The following is a 20147-nucleotide window of genomic DNA, read 5'->3' on the forward strand; positions in this document are numbered from 1 at the left end:
CTATGGGTAGGGGGGGTCTCCATACTGTACTCTGCTATAGGGCCGTACAGTTCTCAACCTATGGGTAGGGGGGGTCTCCATACTGTACTCTGCTAGGGCTGTACAGTTGAAAAGGTTGAGAAGGTTGAGAACCACTGTTCTGTAGGCTGCTAGTTCTCAACCTCATATGCTGCATAGGCCCCCATGAAACACTAAGATTTGAATGATAATATAACTCTCTTGTTCAGAAAAATGAATGGGGAAAAAGCATGGCATTTCATAAACATGCTCTGAAAATGCACAACCACCCATCTAACGGATGGGTGGCACAAAAGCTTCAAGTGAGCCCTATAATTCCAAAACGGTCGGGAACCACTACTCTAGGCATAAGTAGGCTATAGAATAGATGAATCCACGGAGGGGTGCCCTGGGTGCAACCATAAGTGAGGTGTACCATGAAGTGCAGCTTTACACCTCCATTTGGTTTCATTTTACACTCTAAGAGTAAAAATATTGTTAAGCATCTGCATTACTTCATTTACAATTAAGTCTACACAATTAGAGAATGTAGAAGAATTGTTATTTTGGTCTGCCAAAATTGTACCCAGTGACGATAAAATATTCTAAATGTCATCAAATGGTTGTCCATGGCTCAAATGCCGAATAAATAATGGACCTTGATATGAAAATTTACGAAAAACCCTCCACAAAATCCTAGAATGTGGAGATACAGTAAGAGGTTTCTGCCCTGACAGTGGCGATATAGCCTTCCTGCATTGCTTGACTGAATAATGGACTACAGTGTTTAGAAACACTGTTGTATTTAAATGGCATTTCGATATAATGTATGGAAATGTGGACAGAAATGGAAATATCCATATACAGCCAACATAATTATTCTTAGTTAGAGTTTACATACTATGTAAAGCTACAGCTTGTCTGTCTGTTGAATAATGTACAGTATGTATAAATGCCTATACTGTATAATGTAATTTATACATTACATTACATTTATACATTACATTATAGGCATTTATACATTATATTGTTTTCTTTTTTTTCTTCCTTTTTTATAATGTTTTCTTTGTTTTCTTTGTTTAACATTATATATAATGTTAAACAAAGAAAACAAAGAGAACACACACACACACACACACACACACACACACACACACACACACACTGTTTGACTGCACGGCTACCCAGAAATACATTCAGATATTCAGATTTCATTCAGAAATTGATAATCTGCTCTGCTCTGCTCTCTCTCTCTCTCTCTCTGTCACTTTTGACCAGTCAAACAGCACTAGAGGGGCCAACAATGTAAGTCAACAAATAAATGTTTACCTCCAAACGTACATGCATTATTCATAGCTATTGTTGGGGTCACGGGCACCTATAGAATAATGAGGAGACAATGGGTAAACAGAGAATAAGAGCTGAAAAGTGCATGGGGCATATCGTATTCAGCCCATATAGCAAGCATTAGATGTATGCAATGTATCCAAACGGCACAACATTGTATAGGCCTACATTAGTTTTACAGTATCCATATCAGTGTTGATTTTAGTGTAGTTTTATTGATCTTGTCATAGTTCGACTAATGTACAGTTGATTTAGTCGACTAAAATGTATTTTGGACACATTTTTGGAACAAATTGCCTCAATTCATGTCTTTGAATGTGGAATTTATTTTGCCATCAAAGGCATAAGAAGAAATAGCACCCTTTGCCTATTATAGCGCCACCAGGAGGCCACGATAACCTACCTGGCCTGGTGCCAAGGAGCACTTTTTCTAGTTTTACCCTTGGTTGCATGCTGAGCTGATCATATTTTGAATATATTTAGTCTTATAGTTTTAGTCATCATAGCTTAGTTTTTATTTAGTTTTCATCAGTGAAAGGTTGCCGATGAACACTTTCCGTCATAGTTTCGCACGCATGCATGCATGCACACACACACACACACACACACACACACACACACACACACACTCTGAGCAAATGCATGATCCTCCAGACAGAGATAACAAACATGATTTAGAGAGTGAGTGTTACATTGGGTTGGGTGCAAGGCCAAGTTTAGCAGAGGGTATACAGTGTTGGTTTTTAAGGCCCAGCCCAAGTGTCTCCTGTTGGGACTGCTGTGACGTCGGGGTGAGGGAGGGAGGGGTGCCCCCACCCCCAGGTGTTTGGTTACTCCTCCTGCCATGATTGCACCCGCCGCCCGACTGACATTCCAATTCCAATACACACAGGAATTCCTCTGTAGCCTAATTTATGTTTCATCACTTGACGGTATATTGCTTGCAGAAAATAACAAGCTAATGACGCCTGCAATGCTAAATCTTATATCTTGAAAATCGCATAAATTAGGCCTTAGAACTCCAATCTCTCTCACACACAACCTCTCTCACACTCCCCTCCCCCCCTCTCTCTGTCACACACGCACACGCGTGCGCGCTAAAGCAACTCAACAAACAGCTCCAGTCAACCCATAAAAGCAACACTTAACTCAGAACAATTACTTCAAAATCGCCACATTAAGGCTTGTGGGCCGGCAGAAGCTTTCGTAACAGTTCCCTTTCTCTTCCCCACGCTTCAAAACTAGCTCTCACATACCAAATATATATTCTCAGTCATCACTCAAAAACAACAACATGGCTACAGGGTTTTCGAGCCTTGTGTCTGACATGAGAGGTTGCTTTGTTTGGAGTTTGCTCTGCCAACCTGGTTGTAAAATGGCATAAACTTTGTAATCCACATGGAGGCGTTTATTCCCTGACACCAAACTGTGAAGGGAGAGCTGTGGTTCTGGTGGTTTAGCCCCAAGACCTGACCTGGAGCTCTGCAGTGGTGGAACTACTCTGTGTCACCCAAACATGGTATTGCAATTCCGTACATACATGCCTAAAACATATATACGTACTGTACATATGACACTGAAATCCTCCCCATAGACAATGATGGAGGGGAGCCTCTAGCCTATATACGTACTGTACATATGACACTGAAATCCTCCCCATAGACAATGATGGAGGAGAGCCTCTAGCGAACTTGAGTCACCGGCTCTAAAGGGCCGCGACGAGTGTTGTGAAGTTCAGTAGAGCCGACTCAGTCCCGTCCGAGTGGTAACCCCATATGGACAGAATGACTCAGTCCCGTCCGAGTGGTAACCCCATATGGACAGAATGACTCAGTCCCGTCCGAGTGGTAACCCCATATGGACAGAATGACTCAGTCCCGTCCGAGTGGTAACCCCATATGGACAGAATGACTCAGTCCCGTCCGAGTGGTAACCCCATATGGACAGAATGACTCAGTCCCGTCCGAGTGGTAACCCCATATGGACAGTAGAGCCGACTCAGTCCCGTCCGAGTGGTAACCCCATATGGACAGTAGAGCCGACTCAGTCCCGTCCGAGTGGTAACCCCATATGGACAGTAGAGCCGACTCAGTCCCGTCCGAGTGGTAACCCCATATGGACAGTAGAGCCGACTCAGTGCCGTCCGAGTGGTAACCCCATATGGACAGAATGACTCAGTCCCGTCCGAGTGGTAACCCCATATGGACAGAATTTGAGACGTCCCGATCAAGTTTTTTGCTCCCGGTCCAATTCGGATCATTTGATTTGGAGTATCTGCCGCTACCGATTTTTCAGAACACTTATGCAATATCCCAAATCACAAACAATATCCAGTCGATCCAGTCACATGCAAACTCCACACAGAAAGGCCATTTCGCCAACCCCGCTCGGAACACCCCGCCAGCACCCACAGCGTCCCCAGCGGGACTCGAACCCAGGACCTTCTAGCTGTGAGGCGACAGCACTGTTCTGTACAATTTTTAGGTTTGTACTTTACTTTGTACTCCACTTCATCTCGGATACAAATATTGTACTTTTATTCCACTATTTATTTGAAAACTAGTTACTAGAGTTTGACTATTATTAAAGTACATTTTTAAGCCAGTACTTTTACTCAAGTACATTTTGAATGCATCGGAAATGTTGGTGTACTGTTTTGTGGATTTCTACTTATTTCATTTTTCTAAGGAAGGGAACCTCTTGTAACTTAGTAGAGTATACTTATACGTTGCAGTATTGATACCTTTACTTCTTACCTTTTTTTTTACTTTTACTTTTGTAGTACTTTTAGTACTGAAAGTAAAGACTTTTTCCACCACAGGTTCTATTTGCTGAAGACAGTGTTCTTTAGTGGTCAGCCACTCCCACACACATTACATTCATTGTTTGTGAAGAAAATGTGCAGTGCTTTAGATGCTTGTGCTACTGCTTATGTTTGTCCCTGCGTGCATGTCATCTATAGTCACCATTGGGCAGCAGAAACCTGAAACCTTGTATGTCCATTTTTCAAACTTATGTGTTTGTTTGTTTGTTTTTTGTTTTTTGTATTTAATACCCAACCTATGGGTCAGTCAGTCAGTCACGCCCCATATATGGTCATGCCTCGTGACATCACGTGATGTCATCAATATTAAGCCCATATATGGAGATCCCTGATGTCATCAATATTGGCCAGCAACTCTAGGCCTATATCTCACCTCAAACCCTTAGCTCTCCATATATGGAGATGACCTGTTCTGACATTCCATAGGTTGATCCTTCCCCATCCATCCTTCCTCTTCGACTTTTGAACTCTAGACGGGCCTGCCCCAAAGTTACTAGTGCAGCCGCGTCCGGCAGCCGGCAAAAACTAGAATTTTCAACAGGCCCGAACATTAAGGCCCTGCCTGGCATCAAACCCTGTACAACATTCAAGACACTGCCCCCGTTGCCACCCTTAGATCTCCATATATGGAGCTGACCTGTTCTGACATTCCATATGTTGTTCTGACCTCATCAAACCCTGTAGTACAGGGCCTGTACACTCAAGACACGCTCCATATATGTCCAGTACAGAATTAATTCCATATGTTGATCTGACCGCCCCATTCCAAAGCGTCAGCGCTCGCCCAGCAGTCTGCTGTTACCCAGGCAGATGGGCGTGCCCTCGGGCGTCTTACTGGTATTGTGACCATAGGTCACAGTTTACTATAAAACCTGTATCTCCCGCCAGCCAGTCCGACAGTCACCCCTGGTGACACGCTTCATACAGAATTCCTTCTATATTTTGATCTGACCTCATCAAACCCTGTACACTCAAGACACACGCCATATGTGGCCAGTACAGAATGCATTCCATATGTTGATCTGACCTCATCAAACCCTGTACCCTCAAGACACACTCCATATATGGCCAGTACAGAATGCATTCCATATGTTGATCTGACATCATCAAACCCCTAGATCTCCATATATGGAGCTGGCCTGTTCTGATATCACAGTGGTGTTCTGGCCTCATTAAACCCTCTACACTCAAGACATGCTGTATGGCCAGTACAGCAGTGATGGGTAATGGGTCCCGGGACCCAGGAGTCTTGTAGAGGTCTTTTAGATGGTCCTACTTCCAGTATTGCATCCCAGTACATGGTTGTGTCCTTTCTCAATGTAGTCAGTATAAGGATGCAGGATGCAGCCTATTTTCAATTCATCACTGGTACAGAATTTATTCCATAATTATGTTGATCTGACCTCATCAAACCGGATTGGATTGCTTGTTCATATTGCAGCTCCCTGTTTCCAAAATGTCTCGGGGGAGTCTTCTTATCGCCACATATTGTTACATTCCTGCCTGTTTCTTTATGAAAGGCAACTCCTCTGTCAGGGAGACTGACCGGTTCCTCTGAGGAGGCTTCCTTAAGTTCCTTCTATCCTGTGTTGCCAGGTTTTGCGAAAGAAACACAGGTCCAGGTCCAGGTCTATATGAAAACAAGCCCAAAAGAAGTAACCAGTTTTTACCACTTCTTGAACCCTATACTGTATATACAGGGTACATTGACTATTTGAAAACAGCCGATCTACAAGCTCACAACGCATCATCTGCTATATTCAAAAGTAAAAAATATCAAATTTGAATATTTCTTTTAACATTTTAACACATTTGGCACAGGCATATTTTCAGATGGGGGGGGGGATATCTGTGGCCAAATACATGCTGGTCCTTGCTATATGAAATGAAAAGAACCACTGGTTTAAACAAGCACAAATAAGCAACTATGCACTTTAGAAACAAAAAAGAAAAACTGCAAACACCAATAACTTTACAGTGTGGCTCAGGGGTAGGGTGGCTCCCCAGAGTTAGTGTCGAGGTGTCCTTGAGCAAGAAGCTGAACCCCTAATGACTCCCAGCATGCAGGTTGGTGCCTTGCATGGTTTCCTCCGCCATCGGTGGATGAATCATGAATGTGTGTGTGTGAATGGATGTAATGCACAATCTATGTAAAGTGCTTTGCATTTAAAAAACAAGGCCAAAGTCGCTTATATAACAAGCGGACATGGCAACATGACTCATCGTCAGCACCCTGGCAGGGAAATTGCTCTTCTTGGCTGGTAGTAATTGAAAAACAACGGAGACGAATATTCCAATCCTATGTGCTCGTCCTGAGATGATATTGCAGCTATCAATCATGTTTCACCGTAGGTATGTTCAGTGTGTGTTCACTGACTTCCCCTTTTGGACTTTTCACAGTAATAATAATCCTGAATGATGACATCTATGCACAGGAGAACAAGTGTGACGTGCTGCATGTGCTGCTGGTTTGGGGATATTAAATAAATGACGTGACATTGCTCTGACAAGATGTAGAGGGATTCTCTATTGCCTAATAAAAATGTTCTTCAACATGTTTCAGGCCAACAACCCCTTTGCTGACAAAAAGATGAAGCAGGGACCCCCACTACATATTATATAAAATTGTGTTAATGTTTTCATGATTTGATAGATAGCTTCACACAGACTTGTTTGACAGCACTACCGTCAGTGTTGTGTGTATTTTCACTTAAACCCAATACTTAGTAAACTTGACCTTTGGCTCTGTACTTGGTTTATTTATTTTAAATGGCTAATGGCCATCATCACGTCTATCTTTGTGCTGAATGAGTGATCAATCTTATGCTCGATAATTACATGAAAAATCAAAGCAAATACAGGTAATTCGAAAATGTTATTTTTGTACTTTTGTGTTTCTCTTCTTTATATATTACTTTACGAAAGGACGAAAGGACCTGTAAATGACAACACAAAAACTAAGGCACTGGTGTCGTACTTCTGGTTTACCGGAACGGGGTGCAACTCCCTGCAGTGCCCTGCTCAATTTGTTGTATTTACATGGTTCATTGGTCCATGGTCTCAGAGGTCATCGCTATAGTCTTCATCATTGTTGAGGATTTAAAACACGACACGGCATGCTATAACACGCCGTTCCACATCATTTTTGAGGATTTTTGCAATTTCCGCAATATATTCCGCAACATATTCCGCAATTTCCGCAATTTGCTTTTTCCAATTTCCGCAATTTCCGCAATTTCACGTGTTTTCCGCAATTTCCGCAATATATTCCGCAACATATTCCGCAATTTCCGCAATTTCCGCAATATATTCCGCAACATATTCCGCAATTTCCGCAATTTGCTTTTTCCAATTTCCTCAATTTCCGCAATTTCCGCAATTTCACGTGTTTTCCGCAATTTCCGCAATATAATTTTCCGCAATTTCCGCAATTTCACGTGTTTTCCGCAATTTCCGCAATAAAATTTTCCGCAATTTCCGCAATTACCATTTCCTGCAATTCCGCAATTTCCGCAATTACAATTTCCGCAATTTCCGCAATTACCATTTCCGCAATTCCGCAATTTCCGCAATTACGATTTCCTGCAATTTCCGCAATTCCGCAATTTCCGCAATTAAAATTTCCGCAATTACCATTTCCGCAATTTCCGCAATTTCCATTTCCGCAACACTCCGCAATTCCTCCGCAATACTCCACCAATTTTTTCTTTTTTTAAACACTCCGCAATTTGCTAATGTTTCTCATCCTCCGCAACACCGCAATTTTTTCGGTAAATACAACACATTGAGCAGGGCACTGCAGGGAGTTGAACCCCGTTCCGGTAAACCAGAAGTACCAGTACCAGTGCCTTAGCTTTTGTGTATTCAACTATTTGGGTAACATGTGAGCTTTATCCTCTAATTCATGGGCCTGGATTTTTTTCCAAAATTTCAAAAAACATGGGAAAAAGAGTTGGAGATTACCATCACATCAGAAGAATGGGCAAACATGTGCGAAACACAAATTACATCCACCAACTCAAGAATGTGGAGAGAATTCTGTTGGAAGATTAAAGATTTTTTATTACTCCCAAAATTAAAGCAAGACAACTGAAAACAGAACAGCCTTGCTGGAGACAATGTGGCCACAAGGAAGCGGGCCACGCTCATATCTTCTGGTCTTGTCCTAAAATTCAGAAATACTGGCAGGATATTCACTCCACTTTGGAGACCATTCTGTGTTTTGAGATACCTCTGCCTGTTTCTTTTCTACTGTTGGGAAATATCCCTGTAGATTTTCTAACACATGATAAATATTTAATCAAGATCCTCTTAGCATCAAGTAAAAAAGCAATCACACGACGCTGGTACCAACAGGACCCACCAACGAAAGATCAATGGATGGACATTATTGAGGAACTGTATTCTATGGAAAAACGAGGATAAATTCTATAAAAAATGGGAAAAGTGGAATCTCTTCTCTCAGCCTAGTGATATTGCAATAGAATTTCATTGAAAGTTTATTGTAATATGAAAAATAAAGCCTTTTTTTCTTTTACTTTTTGTCCTTTTTCTTTTCCGTATTGTCTTGTTAGTTGTTTTTTTTTGTTTGTGTCTGTTCTAACTTCAATAAAAATTAAGTGAAGAAAAACGGCGTGCTATAGTATGCCGTATGTGCTATAGTATGCCGTACGATATGGGCTATAGCCCATGGTCCAAAATGATGAGAAACGAGGATAACTTTTATTTTCAAAATTTCAAAAAACATGGGCTATAACCCATCGCTTTTTTAAATTTTGTCATTTTTGTCAAATCGTCAAAAATGATGAAAAACGGCGTGCTATAGTATGCCGTACCATATGGGCTATAGCCCATGGTCCAAAATGATGAGAAACGAGGATAACTTTTTTTTTCAAAATTTCAAAAAACATGGGCTATAACCCATCGTATTTTTCATTTTGTCATTTTTGTCAAATCGTCAAAAATGATGAAAAACGGCATGCTATAGTATGCCGTACTGTGACGGCGGACGCCGTCACTATACCTAATGCAGATGCTAACACAATTCTATGTATAATGTATAATATGTATAAGGACACAAATTGTAACAAATGCATTTATTGAAGTTAAGGGGGGACTCACTGAGTTGTCGGTGATTCTCTGAAGTGGTGGATCTCCTCATACACCTACAAATGAGCAGATATAAGGCACATTAGTTTAGGAATAAATAGGACAGCAGACTGTCTAATTGACCAGTATAATGAGAAGGCTTGTAAAGAAGGAATGTAAATCTCTGATGTCTAAACTTACCTGTTTACTCTCATCCTCCTCTCAGGGTGGTGTTCGGGCAAATGAGTTCCCTCCGGGTATAGGCACCCCTCTTATAGTTCCGGGAGGGACCAAGTGGGAAATGGATAGCAGGGGGGGATTGGGATGGACTACAATTAATGTAATCCTGTATGCGTTGTGTATATACTCTATGCTAACTACTAATTGTAAATGGGTATTGAGGGTGCATATACAGGGAGTAAGTTTATATAAAATGGCATTGTGTGATTCTAAGAATGTGGAATATGGTTATGGTTACCCATGGGGAATGGTATGGGCTAACCAGGTAATGGACTGCCCTATAAAAAGCAGTCAGTTGTCTGTAACCTCAGATATGACAGGTTGTTATGCATATGACATGTCAAAGTGATTGAGAAATAAAGCCTTATTGAAGGTCCCCTGGACTGGTCTATATTCATTTGTTGCCTTGGCCGCTCGACACTCTCACACGTACCATATGGGCTATAGCCCATGGTCCAAAATGATGAGAAACGAGGATAACTTTTTTTTTTTTAATTTAAAAAAACATGGGCTATAACCCATCGTTTTTTTTATTTTGTCATTTTTGTCAAATCGTCAAAAATGATGAAAAACGGCGTGCTATAGTATGCCGTACGATATGGGCTATAGCCCATGGTCCAAAATGATGAGAAACGAGGATAACTTTTTTTTCAAAATTTCAAAAAACATGGGATATAACCCATCGTTTTTTTTATTTTTTCATTTTTGTCAAATCGTCAAAAATGATGAAAAACGGCGTGCTATAGTATGCCGTACGATATGGGCTATAGCCCATGGTCCAAAATGATGAGAAACGAGGATAACTTTTATTTTCAAAATTTCAAAAAACATGGGCTATAACCCATCGCTTTTTTAAATTTTGTCATTTTTGTCAAATCGTCAAAAATGATGAAAAACGGCGTGCTATAGTATGCCGTACCATATGGGCTATAGCCCATGGTCCAAAATGATGAGAAACGAGGATAACTTTTATTTTCAAAATTTCAAAAAACATGGGCTATAACCCATCGCTTTTTTAAATTTTGTCATTTTTGTCAAATCGTCAAAAATGATGAAAAACGGCGTGCTATAGTATGCCGTACCATATGGGCTATAGCCCATGGTCCAAAATGATGAGAAACGAGGATAACTTTTTTTTTCAAAATTTCAAAAAACATGGGCTATAACCCATCGTATTTTTCATTTTGTCATTTTTGTCAAATCGTCAAAAATGATGAAAAACGGCGTGCTATAGTATGCCGTACTGTGACGGCGGACGCCGTCACTATACCTAATGCAGATGCTAACACAATTCTATGTATAATGTACTGTATAATGTAAATAAGGACACAAATTGTAACAAATGCATTTATTGAAGTTAAGGGGGGACTCACTGAGTTGTCGGTGATTCTCTGAAGTGGTGGATCTCCTCATACACCTACAAATGAGCAGATATAAGGCACATTAGTTTAGGAATAAATAGGACAGCAGACTGTCTAATTGACCAGTATAATGAGAAGACTTGTAAAGAAGGAATGTAAATCTCTGATGTCTAAACTTACCTGTTTACTCTCATCCTCCTCTCAGGGTGGTGTTCGGGCAAATGAGTTCCCTCCGGGTATAGGCACCCCTCTTATAGTTCCGGGAGGGACCAAGTGGGAAATGGATAGCAGGGGGGGATTGGGATGGACTACAATTAATGTAATCCTGTATGCGTTGTGTATATACTCTATGCTAACTACTAATTGTAAATGGGTATTGAGGGTGCATATACAGGGAGTAAGTTTATATAAAATGGCATTGTGTGATTCTAAGAATGTGGAATATGGTTATGGTTACCCATGGGGAATGGTATGGGCTAACCAGGTAATGGACTGCCCTATAAAAAGCAGTCAGTTGTCTGTAACCTCAGATATGACAGGTTGTTATGCATATGACATGTCAAAGTGATTGAGAAATAAAGCCTTATTGAAGGTCCCCTGGACTGGTCTATATTCATTTGTTGCCTTGGCCGCTCGACACTCTCACACGTACCATATGGGCTATAGCCCATGGTCCAAAATGATGAGAAACGAGGATAACTTCTTTTTTTTTAATTTCAAAAAACATGGGCTATAACCCATCGTTTTTTTTATTTTGTCATTTTTGTCAAATCGTCAAAAATGATGAAAAACGGCGTGCTATAGTATGCCGTACGATATGGGCTATAGCCCATGGTCCAAAATGATGAGAAACGAGGATAACTTTTTTTTCAAAATTTCAAAAAACATGGGATATAACCCATCGTTTTTTTTATTTTTTCATTTTTGTCAAATCGTCAAAAATGATGAAAAACGGCGTGCTATAGTATGCCGTACGATATGGGCTATAGCCCATGGTCCAAAATGATGAGAAACGAGGATAACTTTTATTTTCAAAATTTCAAAAAACATGGGCTAACCCATCGCTTTTTTAAATTTTGTCATTTTTGTCAAATCGTCAAAAATGATGAAAAACGGCGTGCTATAGTATGCCGTACCATATGGGCTATAGCCCATGGTCCAAAATGATGAGAAACGAGGATAACTTTTTTTTTCAAAATTTCAAAAAACATGGGCTATAACCCATCGTATTTTTCATTTTGTCATTTTTGTCAAATCGTCAAAAATGATTAAAAACGGCGTGCTATAGTATGCCGTATGTGCTATAGTATGCCGTACGATATGGGCTATAGCCCATGGTCCAAAATTATGAGAAACGAGGATAACTTTTATTTTCAAAATTTCAAAAAACATGGGCTATAACCCATCGCTTTTTTAAATTTTGTCATTTTTGTCAAATCGTCAAAAATGATGAAAAACGGCGTGCTATAGTATGCCGTACCATATGGGCTATAGCCCATGGTCCAAAATGATGAGAAACGAGGATAACTTTCATTTTCAAAATTTCAAAAAACATGGGCTATAACCCATCGCTTTTTTAAATTTTGTCATTTTTGTCAAATCGTCAAAAATGATGAAAAACGGCGTGCTATAGTATGCCGTACCATATGGGCTATAGCCCATGGTCCAAAATGATGAGAAACGAGGATAACTTTTATTTTCAAAATTTCAAAAAACATGGGCTATAACCCATCGCTTTTTTAAATTTTGTCATTTTTGTCAAATCGTCAAAAATGATGAAAAACGGCGTGCTATAGTATGCCGTACCATATGGGCTATAGCCCATGGTCCAAAATGATGAGAAACGAGGATAACTTTTTTTTCCAAAATTTCAAAAAACATGGGCTATAACCCATCGTATTTTTCATTTTGTCATTTTTGTCAAATCGTCAAAAATGATGAAAAACGGCGTGCTATAGTATGCCGTACTGTGACGGCGGACGCCGTCACTATACCTAATGCAGATGCTAACACAATTCTATGTATAATGTATAATGTAAATAAGGACACAAATTGTAACAAATGCATTTATTGAAGTTAAGGGGGGACTCACTGAGTTGTCGGTGATTCTCTGAAGTGGTGGATCTCCTCATACACCTACAAATGAGCAGATATAAGGCACATTAGTTTAGGAATAAATAGGACAGCAGACTGTCTAATTGACCAGTATAATGAGAAGACTTGTAAAGAAGGAATGTAAATCTCTGATGTCTAAACTTACCTGTTTACTCTCATCCTCCTCTCAGGGTGGTGTTCGGGCAAATGAGTTCCCTCCGGGTATAGGCACCCCTCTTATAGTTCCGGGAGGGACCAAGTGGGAAATGGATAGCAGGGGGGGATTGGGATGGACTACAATTAATGTAATCCTGTATGCGTTGTGTATATACTCTATGCTAACTACTAATTGTAAATGGGTATTGAGGGTGCATATACAGGGAGTAAGTTTATATAAAATGGCATTGTGTGATTCTAAGAATGTGGAATATGGTTATGGTTACCCATGGGGAATGGTATGGGCTAACCAGGTAATGGACTGCCCTATAAAAAGCAGTCAGTTGTCTGTAACCTCAGATATGACAGGTTGTTATGCATATGACATGTCAAAGTGATTGAGAAATAAAGCCTTATTGAAGGTCCCCTGGACTGGTCTATATTCATTTGTTGCCTTGGCCGCTCGACACTCTCACACGTACCATATGGGCTATAGCCCATGGTCCAAAATGATGAGAAACGAGGATAACTTTTTTTTTTTTAATTTAAAAAAACATGGGCTATAACCCATCGTTTTTTTTATTTTGTCATTTTTGTCAAATCGTCAAAAATGATGAAAAACGGCGTGCTATAGTATGCCGTACGATATGGGCTATAGCCCATGGTCCAAAATGATGAGAAACGAGGATAACTTTTTTTTCAAAATTTCAAAAAACATGGGATATAACCCATCGTTTTTTTTATTTTTTCATTTTTGTCAAATCGTCAAAAATGATGAAAAACGGCGTGCTATAGTATGCCGTACGATATGGGCTATAGCCCATGGTCCAAAATGATGAGAAACGAGGATAACTTTTATTTTCAAAATTTCAAAAAACATGGGCTATAACCCATCGCTTTTTTAAATTTTGTCATTTTTGTCAAATCGTCAAAAATGATGAAAAACGGCGTGCTATAGTATGCCGTACCATATGGGCTATAGCCCATGGTCCAAAATGATGAGAAACGAGGATAACTTTTTTTTTCAAAATTTCAAAAAACATGGGCTATAACCCATCGTATTTTTCATTTTGTCATTTTTGTCAAATCGTCAAAAATGATTAAAAACGGCGTGCTATAGTATGCCGTATGTGCTATAGTATGCCGTACGATATGGGCTATAGCCCATGGTCCAAAATGATGAGAAACGAGGATAACTTTTATTTTCAAAATTTCAAAAAACATGGGCTATAACCCATCGCTTTTTTAAATTTTGTCATTTTTGTCAAATCGTCAAAAATGATGAAAAACGGCGTGCTATAGTATGCCGTACCATATGGGCTATAGCCCATGGTCAAAAATGATGAGAAACGAGGATAACTTTTATTTTCAAAATTTCAAAAAACATGGGCTATAACCCATCGCTTTTTTAAATTTTGTCATTTTTGTCAAATCGTCAAAAATGATGAAAAACGGCGTGCTATAGTATGCCGTACCATATGGGCTATAGCCCATGGTCCAAAATGATGAGAAACGAGGATAACTTTTTTTTTCAAAATTTCAAAAAACATGGGCTATAACCCATCGTATTTTTCATTTTGTCATTTTTGTCAAATCGTCAAAAATGATGAAAAACGGCGTGCTATAGTATGCCGTACTGTGACGGCGGACGCCGTCACTATACCTAATGCAGATGCTAACACAATTCTATGTATAATGTACTGTATAATGTAAATAAGGACACAAATTGTAACAAATGCATTTATTGAAGTTAAGGGGGGACTCACTGAGTTGTCGGTGATTCTCTGAAGTGGTGGATCTCCTCATACACCTACAAATGAGCAGATATAAGGCACATTAGTTTAGGAATAAATAGGACAGCAGACTGTCTAATTGACCAGTATAATGAGAAGACTTGTAAAGAAGGAATGTAAATCTCTGATGTCTAAACTTACCTGTTTACTCTCATCCTCCTCTCAGGGTGGTGTTCGGGCAAATGAGTTCCCTCCGGGTATAGGCACCCCTCTTATAGTTCCGGGAGGGACCAAGTGGGAAATGGATAGCAGGGGGGGATTGGGATGGACTACAATTAATGTAATCCTGTATGCGTTGTGTATATACTCTATGCTAACTACTAATTGTAAATGGGTATTGAGGGTGCATATACAGGGAGTAAGTTTATATAAAATGGCATTGTGTGATTCTAAGAATGTGGAATATGGTTATGGTTACCCATGGGGAATGGTATGGGCTAACCAGGTAATGGACTGCCCTATAAAAAGCAGTCAGTTGTCTGTAACCTCAGATATGACAGGTTGTTATGCATATGACATGTCAAAGTGATTGAGAAATAAAGCCTTATTGAAGGTCCCCTGGACTGGTCTATATTCATTTGTTGCCTTGGCCGCTCGACACTCTCACACGTACCATATGGGCTATAGCCCATGGTCCAAAATGATGAGAAACGAGGATAACTTTTTTTTTTTTAATTTCAAAAAACATGGGCTATAACCCATCGTTTTTTTTATTTTGTCATTTTTGTCAAATCGTCAAAAATGATGAAAAACGGCGTGCTATAGTATGCCGTACGATATGGGCTATAGCCCATGGTCCAAAATGATGAGAAACGAGGATAACTTTTTTTTCAAAATTTCAAAAAACATGGGATATAACCCATCGTTTTTTTTATTTTTTCATTTTTGTCAAATCGTCAAAAATGATGAAAAACGGCGTGCTATAGTATGCCGTACGATATGGGCTATAGCCCATGGTCCAAAATGATGAGAAACGAGGATAACTTTTATTTTCAAAATTTCAAAAAACATGGGCTATAACCCATCGCTTTTTTAAATTTTGTCATTTTTGTCAAATCGTCAAAAATGATGAAAAACGGCGTGCTATAGTATGCCGTACCATATGGGCTATAGCCCATGGTCCAAAATGATGAGAAACGAGGATAACTTTTTTTTTCAAAATTTCAAAAAACATGGGCTATAACCCATCGTATTTTTCATTTTGTCATTTTTGTCAAATCGTCAAAAATGATTAAAAACGGCGTGCTATAGTATGCCGTATGTGCTATAGTATGCCGTACGATATGGGCTATAGCCCATGGTCCAAAATGATGAGAAACGAGGATAACTTTTATTTTCAAAATTTCAAAAAACATGGGCTATAACCCATCGCTTTTTTAAATTTTGTCATTTTTGTCAAATCGTCAAAAATGATGAAAAACGGCGTGCTATAGTATGCCGTACCATATGGGCTATAGCCCATGGTCCAAAATGATGAGAAACGAGGATAACTTTTTTTTTCAAAATTTCAAAAAACATGGGCTATAACCCATCGTATTTTTCATTTTGTCATTTTTGTCAAATCGTCAAAAATGATGAAAAACGGCGTGCTATAGTATGCCGTACTGTGACGGCGGACGCCGTCACTATACCTAATGCAGATGCTAACACAATTCTATGTATAATGTATAATGTAAATAAGGACACAAATTGTAACAAATGCATTTATTGAAGTTAAGGGGGGACTCACTGAGTTGTCGGTGATTCTCTGAAGTGGTGGATCTCCTCATACACCTACAAATGAGCAGATATAAGGCACATTAGTTTAGGAATAAATAGGACAGCAGACTGTCTAATTGACCAGTATAATGAGAAGACTTGTAAAGAAGGAATGTAAATCTCTGATGTCTAAACTTACCTGTTTACTCTCATCCTCCTCTCAGGGTGGTGTTCGGGCAAATGAGTTCCCTCCGGGTATAGGCACCCCTCTTATAGTTCCGGGAGGGACCAAGTGGGAAATGGATAGCAGGGGGGGATTGGGATGGACTACAATTAATGTAATCCTGTATGCGTTGTGTATATACTCTATGCTAACTACTAATTGTAAATGGGTATTGAGGGTGCATATACAGGGAGTAAGTTTATATAAAATGGCATTGTGTGATTCTAAGAATGTGGAATATGGTTATGGTTACCCATGGGGAATGGTATGGGCTAACCAGGTAATGGACTGCCCTATAAAAAGCAGTCAGTTGTCTGTAACCTCAGATATGACAGGTTGTTATGCATATGACATGTCAAAGTGATTGAGAAATAAAGCCTTATTGAAGGTCCCCTGGACTGGTCTATATTCATTTGTTGCCTTGGCCGCTCGACACTCTCACACGTACCATATGGGCTATAGCCCATGGTCCAAAATGATGAGAAACGAGGATAACTTTTTTTTTTTTAATTTCAAAAAACATGGGCTATAACCCATCGTTTTTTTTATTTTGTCATTTTTGTCAAATCGTCAAAAATGATGAAAAACGGCGTGCTATAGTATGCCGTACGATATGGGCTATAGCCCATGGTCCAAAATGATGAGAAACGAGGATAACTTTTTTTTCAAAATTTCAAAAAACATGGGATATAACCCATCGTTTTTTTTATTTTTTCATTTTTGTCAAATCGTCAAAAATGATGAAAAACGGCGTGCTATAGTATGCCGTACGATATGGGCTATAGCCCATGGTCCAAAATGATGAGAAACGAGGATAACTTTTATTTTCAAAATTTCAAAAAACATGGGCTATAACCCATCGCTTTTTTAAATTTTGTCATTTTTGTCAAATCGTCAAAAATGATGAAAAACGGCGTGCTATAGTATGCCGTACCATATGGGCTATAGCCCATGGTCCAAAATGATGAGAAACGAGGATAACTTTTTTTTTCAAAATTTCAAAAAACATGGGCTATAACCCATCGTATTTTTCATTTTGTCATTTTTGTCAAATCGTCAAAAATGATTAAAAACGGCGTGCTATAGTATGCCGTACCATATGGGCTATAGCCCATGGTCCAAAATGATGAGAAACGAGGATAACTTTTATTTTCAAAATTTCAAAAAACATGGGCTATAACCCATCGCTTTTTTAAATTTTGTCATTTTTGTCAAATCGTCAAAAATGATGAAAAACGGCGTGCTATAGTATGCCGTACCATATGGGCTATAGCCCATGGTCCAAAATGATGAGAAACGAGGATAACTTTTTTTTTCAAAATTTCAAAAAACATGGGCTATAACCCATCGTATTTTTCATTTTGTCATTTTTGTCAAATCGTCAAAAATGATGAAAAACGGCGTGCTATAGTATGCCGTACTGTGACGGCGGACGCCGTCACTATACCTAATGCAGATGCTAACACAATTCTATGTATAATGTACTGTATAATGTAAATAAGGACACAAATTGTAACAAATGCATTTATTGAAGTTAAGGGGGGACTCACTGAGTTGTCGGTGATTCTCTGAAGTGGTGGATCTCCTCATACACCTACAAATGAGCAGATATAAGGCACATTAGTTTAGGAATAAATAGGACAGCAGACTGTCTAATTGACCAGTATAATGAGAAGACTTGTAAAGAAGGAATGTAAATCTCTGATGTCTAAACTTACCTGTTTACTCTCATCCTCCTCTCAGGGTGGTGTTCGGGCAAATGAGTTCCCTCCGGGTATAGGCACCCCTCTTATAGTTCCGGGAGGGACCAAGTGGGAAATGGATAGCAGGGGGGGATTGGGATGGACTACAATTAATGTAATCCTGTATGCGTTGTGTATATACTCTATGCTAACTACTAATTGTAAATGGGTATTGAGGGTGCATATACAGGGAGTAAGTTTATATAAAATGGCATTGTGTGATTCTAAGAATGTGGAATATGGTTATGGTTACCCATGGGGAATGGTATGGGCTAACCAGGTAATGGACTGCCCTATAAAAAGCAGTCAGTTGTCTGTAACCTCAGATATGACAGGTTGTTATGCATATGACATGTCAAAGTGATTGAGAAATAAAGCCTTATTGAAGGTCCCCTGGACTGGTCTATATTCATTTGTTGCCTTGGCCGCTCGACACTCTCACACGTACCATATGGGCTATAGCCCATGGTCCAAAATGATGAGAAACGAGGATAACTTTTTTTTTTTTAATTTCAAAAAACATGGGCTATAACCCATCGTTTTTTTTATTTTGTCATTTTTGTCAAATCGTCAAAAATGATGAAAAACGGCGTGCTATAGTATGCCGTACGATATGGGCTATAGCCCATGGTCCAAAATGATGAGAAACGAGGATAACTTTTTTTTCAAAATTTCAAAAAACATGGGATATAACCCATCGTTTTTTTTATTTTTTCATTTTTGTCAAATCGTCAAAAATGATGAAAAACGGCGTGCTATAGTATGCCGTACGATATGGGCTATAGCCCATGGTCCAAAATGATGAGAAACGAGGATAACTTTTATTTTCAAAATTTCAAAAAACATGGGCTATAACCCATCGCTTTTTTAAATTTTGTCATTTTTGTCAAATCGTCAAAAATGATGAAAAACGGCGTGCTATAGTATGCCGTACCATATGGGCTATAGCCCATGGTCCAAAATGATGAGAAACGAGGATAACTTTTTTTTTCAAAATTTCAAAAAACATGGGCTATAACCCATCGTATTTTTCATTTTGTCATTTTTGTCAAATCGTCAAAAATGATTAAAAACGGCGTGCTATAGTATGCCGTATGTGCTATAGTATGCCGTACGATATGGGCTATAGCCCATGGTCCAAAATGATGAGAAACGAGGATAACTTTTATTTTCAAAATTTCAAAAAACATGGGCTATAACCCATCGCTTTTTTAAATTTTGTCATTTTTGTCAAATCGTCAAAAATGATGAAAAACGGCGTGCTATAGTATGCCGTACCATATGGGCTATAGCCCATGGTCCAAAATGATGAGAAACGAGGATAACTTTTATTTTCAAAATTTCAAAAAACATGGGCTATAACCCATCGCTTTTTTAAATTTTGTCATTTTTGTCAAATCGTCAAAAATGATGAAAAACGGCGTGCTATAGTATGCCGTACCATATGGGCTATAGCCCATGGTCCAAAATGATGAGAAACGAGGATAACTTTTTTTTTCAAAATTTCAAAAAACATGGGCTATAACCCATCGTATTTTTCATTTTGTCATTTTTGTCAAATCGTCAAAAATGATGAAAAACGGC

The sequence above is a fragment of the Protomyctophum bolini genome, assembly GCF_963924005.1.
Source record: "Protomyctophum bolini genome assembly, chromosome: 22".
Classification (NCBI taxonomy): Eukaryota; Metazoa; Chordata; class Actinopteri; order Myctophiformes; family Myctophidae; genus Protomyctophum; species Protomyctophum bolini.